The 6,000-nt window shown below is 39.5% G+C and overlaps 1 protein-coding gene across 11 annotated transcripts in view; it reads right to left on the bottom strand.

Moving 5' to 3' along the window:
- The window catches only part of EHBP1 (EH domain binding protein 1), a 223,116-nt gene that overhangs the window by 29,529 nt on the left and 187,587 nt on the right, over window positions 1–6,000 (bottom strand). The gene's annotated exons all lie outside the window — the stretch shown is intronic.

The following is a 6,000-nucleotide window of genomic DNA, read 5'->3' as shown; positions in this document are numbered from 1 at the left end:
TATATCTTCAAAGCTGTGTAAGATGCTAACTAATTAATACATGTGACTTTCCTTTCACATGTGGCAACAAAGCGTATGCTGCTTTTTCGATTGCTAAAAGTTAATTTGCAGTGACACAACATATGTGTTTACAGGGTTTCTAATGTTTGTTGTTTGGTTCACTGTGTAATTAGTCCTATTGACAAGGAAGCTTATGCATTGAAAAAGAAGAGGTGAAAGAGTGGCTGGGAGATGCCAAGCCTGCCCTGTTTTGAGCACCTGTGGTGTTGAAATTGGGTTTGACTTGGAAAAACTCCCAGCAACCCAAACCCATAAGAAAAGCTTGTAGAGAAGGCTCTCAGGCCACAGTAACTGCCATCAAAAAGGCAGATCTTGTCAAGATCCGCTCCAAAGGACTACCTGCACTAATGGAAACCACCCAGGTGTATCAGGTACTACAGCAATGGGAAATCTCAGGAGACTTTTTTGGATCTTCTGATTTAGAGGCCTGGATGCTTCTGGGCAGGGCTGATTCTCATCTTGGAGCAGCACCGCAAACCTGAAACAACTTCAGCGCTGTCGTTAGAGGTGCGCTAGGTAAGGCAGCAGCAAGAAAAACACAATCAAAGTGAACAGTGGGCCAGTGGAGAAGGGAAATGTTTTTAAGAAAAAAACCTTTAGTGTTTAAGATTCACCCTGAAAACAACAAAGATAGCTGTCAATATACAGAGCTTATCTGCCCACGTAAGATTTTACAATACTGCATTTAGTTAATGTGCCTAGTGAAAGAAAACAAACTTGACAAAAATAAACCCATGAGGACAGTTTAAACCAATAGATTAAACCACCTGCATTATTTCCCGTGCAATTAAACTCTACAATTAGTATACAGCAGGAAAAATACCGAAATGGTGATAGCATCGCTTATCTGGCTCTCTAGCGAATCAAATTTACAGCCACCCCTGCCACACATCGTACGTTAACTCTTCACACCGTGGGTATATAGAACTCTGAAATATAAAAATAGTTGCTTTTGAAGGACACTGAGCTCCCTCTGGTGAAGGCATAACAAGTTTATTAAGTAAGCACCACCTCTGGAAGTATAATCCCCTCTGGCTTCTTCCATGGAGTTTATTGGTTCAGTTTTCCTAACCATGAGCATCATTAGGGCAATGCAGTAATTAAGAGTTGTTAGAAAGTGAATTCTCAAACTGCAGATTAGAAAATTAAACTATTTCCTGATTACATATTAATGGAGCACAACAATAGCAGTTGCCATAAGCTTGGAAGGCAACCAAGGGATAAATCTGTGTACTTAATTACCATAAACAATGGCTGCATAGAAATGAAGTTTTATGCACATTCCCTTCTGTAATATGTCTGATATCAGTACACACTTGACAATTCTTGTTCAATTATCTCTATTATTTAATGCGCTGTGAACGGCTCTGTGTAAATAAAATTAACCACCCCAATTACTTTGAATTCATCTAGGGACAACGTAATAAAAAATGTGAAGAATTCTGTATGCCTATTAATCTAAAACATTACAGAAGCTTTCACCAGATTTTCTTGTCTATATTTATTTTGTCTACATTTATTTTAGTGCACTGCTAATTCAATTACATTTACCATCAGTGGTCAATCAGCAGCAGCAGAGGGTTTTTTTATTTCATTAATTCTTACCCAGTACTACAAACATGCGCATCCATTGGTAAGGTAGAGGATCTCATATGGAAAATACAAATATGCTTCTGCTTGAATTTGGGAGCTTGCTGTTAATCAGAAAAACAATTAAAAACACTTCATACCCTGTGGTCAGATAACAAAATATCTGATCGCTGCAATTTTTTTTTCAAATAGTTGTTTTTGCATTTAGCAAAGAAATAGTGACCAAAAAAGAGCTAAATTTAGATTAGAGATTTGTAAACTAGGTTCCTTTGGTTTTTATTTTAATTGTATTATGTGATAATTCTGCATTTTAATTGGCACTTGGATATTAAGATGATAGACGTCTTAAAATACAATTATGAGAATTTGCAATGGAGAAAGATGCTGTCAGAAGTAGACACAAAACTATTTTATCCACAGCAGGTTAGGTAAAACATAGGTAAGTACAATCTTGAAGAAAGCAAGACAATCCCACTCCATCATCATTCAATGTCAAACCATTATAACAGAGGGAAGAAGAGAAATCAATGACATTAGATTATATGATTTTTATACTCAGTCACACAACTCATTCCTCTTACTTAAACCTCTGCACTGTTTTCTCTAAACACTTGCACCCACCCAATTTGATGGTGTATTTCATATGGTCTATGTTGCAAATCCCCTTCTATATAGGTAACTCTTACACATACCCAGATGGTGATGGCAAACATGCCATCAACTTATTCTATGGAGTTCAAGGCACCAAGGCACCGACTCCCCTCACAGTTTTGCCACGTCCCAGTAAAGTACATTTCATTGGAACAAGGTGAGATTATATTTTCATTTTAAGTGCAAAGACCAAGGACTGAGGTTATGCCACCAGTGACATAAATTACTGGATATTAATAAAAGTGTGACTATTCAGATTCAAATGGAAATCAGCAACCCAGGAATTTTAATAACTTTTATTTTTTCACACATCTTAGAAAAGTGTTTCTAGTCAAATCATGAGCAGCTGGCGCTGGAAATGCAAACCTTCAGCCAGTTCCAAACTCTCTGCCTGGCTGACGAACTTCGAAAATATCAGCTCCCCTTTGGCCAAGAGCCAGAAACTCAGCTTCCCCAGCCAAAAATGCTGTCTTGTAGGGCCAGAAAACAGCAATGCACACACAGATCAGGACCTGGGCTCTCTTCTTACAGCATTAGATGCCTTTTTCCTACTGCAGGTCAGAAGATGCAAGGGCAGCAGTGGAAGGGATCCCTCCACAACCCAGTTTGTATCCGAGGTATTAGACTAGAGAGCATCGTGTTAGGGACTGCCCTCCTAGTCCATGGCAGAAAAGGAGTGGGGCATGGAGCACCTCCAGTAACCACTCCTTCCAGCTACTCACAGCTACTGTTGCCCTAGCAAAGCCAGGGTGGCATTTGCAAACTTGCACTTATAATTGTAAGCACCAGAAACTTTTACTAAAAGGTAGGAGGAGTGTCCAACCAAGCCCAAGTGCCATGAGCTGGAATCTATCGAAGAACATATATTGCCTATAATTACACCTGCTTCCCTTTCAGTGAAAGCTATGAATTCTTCCACATTTACCAAAGCCTGCATTGTCCAGAGTTTAGTCACTGTATCTTTCTGGTCTCACACTAGCCCATAAGCAAGGCAATTCCCACCTGTTTTAATGCCTGTATAGATGGGAGCAGGAGACAAAGTCTTTTCCTGTGAAATGAATGTAGCCAGAACAGATATTCAAGCTGCAGCCTGAAACAATCCCTCCTGGCCGAGCAACAAAAAAGAATCTCAAACTTGGAGGATGAAGAGCTGCCAGGTGGCAAAGAGTCTCCCTACTGGAAAAAAAACACCCTCAGTTTTGTGCTGGAGGAGGATGAGAAGGAAGAGAGAGAGCTTTCTTCCTAGTAAAAGTCTAATAAAGAGCAGGTCCAAGCACAGTGGAGAAGGAAAAGAAGATCCAGTCCCCAGCAGACACAATGGGAATGAGCAGACCACGCTCTGCCTTCTTCTTGAATTTAATTTCAAGGCAATGATTGAGTCATGATGTGCAACTCCCTGTTGTTTCATTTATCTTGTTTGGGTTTGGCACACTTGGAAACAAAGCTGGAAATCCCAATACAAAATGTGCTCCTGTGCTGATGGGTACAATTCCCCTGCAAACATTCATTAGAACACTTCAGTGTAAGTCCTTCCCCATACAGTTGTCCAAACACAGCACCCTCCTTCAGTTGTCAAAGAGTAGGGTCAGCAGAGACTCTTACCTGCCTGAGACTCTTCAGTATTACAACCCCAAGCAGTATAAAATCAAGAGATGTGCTTAAAAGAGAATGTTAATTATAAAACCAATTCATTTGTAGTTCTTGTCCTTCATGTTGTGTTTTCAGGATTTTTTAGCTATACTTGCCCATGTGATCTCCCGGTTCCTAAAGCCTGCACTTTCAGAAAAACCCAATATCAAAAGACTTTTCAGCACACCTCTGAGAGCTGGCAGCATTTCACATTTGTCATCTTTCTGGTATGTACTAACACCTAGGGGAGTATTTGCAGAACCCCGAGATCATCATCAACGGCCCTTCAGGGTTTTTTCAGCTATCAGGCTGCAGTTACTTTCTTCCTTCAAACTTGGCTTTACAAACCACTTGGTGGTCTGTGGCAAGCTGGCAGGTCATATGGCATTGATTCATCTTTTTTTGTTTCCCGATTTCTCTCCCAGACAGTCAGACACTCAGCGGAAGCAGCCCAGACCCGTACAGGAGAAGCTGGGACTTAAGACAGAGGCACAAGCTGCTTATTTGTCTGTATTAGGAATAATTTCCTGAAGAGAGGTAAAGAAGAAAAACAAGTGCCAGATCCTCTGGAGCAACCGCAGTTGGTACTGGAGAGGGAGAGACAAGGAGCAGATGGAAGCAGTGCCTGCAGGAAAGTGAGGCAGATGAGGAGCCAGTGGAAGGGGACTGCACGTGGGGCACAGAAACGAAGCTGTCACAACAGCATTTTAAAGGAGATGTTCAGATTTTTTTTCCACTACCATATCACATTAAGGATTGTTTAAAAAAAACAGCAAAACAAACAAAACCCACCAAACCCTCCTAATACTAGTTTTCCATGTAATTGCAGCCACTGCCACAGGGATGTTGTCTGATCACAAATAGGATACTGATTGGCAGGGGAGGTGGTACACGAGCTAGGCTCTCTGTTAAGATATGAACCATAGTAAGAAGTTTGAGAATCCCTGCTTTCAAGCCTATAAAGTTAACTATATGTAAGAAACTCCACTGTTCACGTTTGCCCCTAAATCATGCTTTTAAGCTGAGAACATAAATAGGATTTTACTAAGGACTTGACAAACCATTTGCTTTAAGTTAAATCCTGAATGCTCCAGAAACGATCAAGAATATAAAAGTAACTTTTTTATTACGGCTGCACCACTTGCAGCAAAGGGTATTCATTAGTATTCCTGTTGCAACCCTTATATCTACCCTGTGTAAGCCACTCTAGCTGTGTACTAGACTCCCTGTTTTATGCAGGGTATTTAAAAGAAACATCATCTTGCGTGTATGACATGAAGAATACAGCAACTTTTTGTCATACGTCAAAATGCAAGATATCAAAACCCATAAGGAACATAAGAAATTTCTTTTAAAATTGAATGAACAACATAAATAAAATAATAACATGCTTAAAAGAGTTTTAAAAATCCCCAGGAGCTATGCTGGTGACTCCGTATATATCTAGACGTGGTTTTGGGAGTTCAATAAGACTTGTGAAACACTGTACTTTGGTGCAGAACATACATTTTACAAATATAGCAAAGTACACAAGAAAGTGCAGGATAATATACACACGTTTTCTCTATCTAAATAACTAAAGGTCACGTAATGCATTTGAAACAGTACTTCAAAAGACACTAGCATGTAGAAGTCTTACTAAGCAAGCATTACAAGTTACATGTTTTTGTAAAACTATTCTAAAAAGTCAAACCACCTGAGCACATGAGAAGGTAGGTACATTTAAAAAAACACCTTTCTATATTGACAAGCGCAGCAAGCTCACTTCAAAGTACTGATCTTCAGTTAAAGTCTATTAATACGTATTTCAAAACATAACACTGGATTCAAATCTACTTTAAAATCTGTTACTTCAGTTAAAGACAGGCTTCAAGTCTATAACATCAGATATAACTTATAGAGACAATTTATCCACAAGGTAATTTGGACCAACTAATATTTTTCCCCAAGGGACAGGAAGAACACTTTTTGGATCTACGATAACATTTATTTTTGAAATATCAAAGCACAATTTGTTTCCAACTGATGGTGTTAACCCTCTCCAACTCTGATGACTATCAGCACTTCATA

This window comes from Phaenicophaeus curvirostris, chromosome 2 (genome assembly GCF_032191515.1).
Source record: "Phaenicophaeus curvirostris isolate KB17595 chromosome 2, BPBGC_Pcur_1.0, whole genome shotgun sequence".
Classification (NCBI taxonomy): domain Eukaryota; kingdom Metazoa; phylum Chordata; class Aves; order Cuculiformes; family Cuculidae; genus Phaenicophaeus; species Phaenicophaeus curvirostris.
The sequence above is the reverse complement of the archived record's forward strand: the minus strand, read 5'-3'. Positions and strand labels throughout refer to the sequence as shown.